This window comes from Ischnura elegans, chromosome 1, assembly GCF_921293095.1.
Source record: "Ischnura elegans chromosome 1, ioIscEleg1.1, whole genome shotgun sequence".
NCBI classification, from domain to species: Eukaryota; Metazoa; Arthropoda; class Insecta; order Odonata; family Coenagrionidae; genus Ischnura; species Ischnura elegans.
Genome location: NC_060246.1, coordinates 154,001,696 through 154,003,191, shown reverse-complemented (window position 1 = coordinate 154,003,191; position 1,496 = coordinate 154,001,696). Strand labels below are relative to the sequence as shown.

Sequence of the window (1,496 nt, the reverse complement as noted above, 5' to 3'; positions counted from 1 at the left end):
GAGTAGTTTATGCGAACTTAAGTGCTAAAAGTGATTTTTATTTTTTGTGTTTGTTATGTTTCAGTGCCAGATATGAAATTTATGTTGTGTAAAATTATTTTTGCCACAGTGACGGTGACACTAATGACTCAGAAAGACATTTAGGGAATTATCCCTTTCTATTTTGAAAGAGGATCATTCGCCAATGGCGACAACATTTGTACATTAAATTGTATATACTTCTCAAAATTGAAAATAAAAGGCGGTTCCCCCAGGACTAGGCTTGCCCATTGCACTCCGGGCAGGCTGACCCCTGCGATTGCCCCAAATGTGGGTAACTCGGGCGCGTAAGATTTGATAGTAGGGACTGCGTTCGCGCTGTCCCTCCCTAATCTTACCACTGGTCTTGAGAAGAAATGCGACTAAGGTATCTCTTGCGACGACGTCCCAATGCATCGTCGAGTGTGTATGCAGTAGTGATGGACTTAGTCGGTCATTCTCGTGATCCCAATCACGGTGACCATTCATTTGAGTGACTCAGTCATGAACGGGAGGTCATGATTGTGGAAAGTGGACGGCAATTACGACCGAGGGGGCAATCACTACCCTGTTGTCAATCATGACCCGCTAATCGCTGTCTACTTAAGGGCAATACCTATGTAGCTTGTTAAACGAGAGATGAGTTGTTATAATTATCATTAATCCATAAAGTTTTTTCATTTGTTAAAACCAGAAACTAGTTAATTTTTAACTTAATTACTTCCAAAACATTTACAAATACAGAATGTGCCTTAAATGTTGTTTATTACACTCATTTTATTGTTTTTCAAGATACAGAATCAACGATAATATCCAATCATTCGTGGGGCATAGGGTTAGTGATCAATATTTTACTATGGAAAGTCAATATAAATAATGGAACTGATTGAAAGGCATGAGAGAAAACTGGGCTCTCTCAAGATTTTCGGCATATCACCTGAGGTATGAAGGCCATAGGTACCCTGAAATGTCGATTATAGAAAACTTTACAATTATTACGAACATTGCCCCTAAAAGTGATTGCAATACCATGCCATTCATCACCACGAGTGAAAGAGTAGTCAAAAACGGTCAATTCAGGTCGCGAGTGACGATCATCAACCGCGACATCTTCGAAGAATGATAGCGATTGGACTGTGTTTGAGAATGACCTATGCAATGAGCAATCACGAATGACCTAATGGCTGGCGATTGACGGAGAACGACCACGATCACGAATGACCTGCGTCTAGAACAATCATGAATGACCGACGATCGTGACTGTTGGAGAACGTCCACGGTCACGAACGACCGACGTGAGGAAATGACCCTCTCGGTCATCTGAATGATCCCGTTCACCGATCAATCTCGGAGATGACCCTGGTCACATGATTCGATCGTTCATGACCGACCCATCACTAGTATGCTGGTATTCAACTTATTCTTAACAGATGTGATGCAGGATTAACGCAGTCCGCCCATACTCTCCTCTGGTTTTA

At 41.8% G+C, this 1,496-nt stretch overlaps 1 pseudogene; it reads left to right on the top strand.

Annotated features, from left to right (window-relative positions):
* Positions 1 to 230: 230 nt before the first annotated feature.
* LOC124173762 lies at positions 231 to 366 on the top strand (annotated as a pseudogene).
* Positions 367 to 1,496: the final 1,130 nt, after the last annotated feature.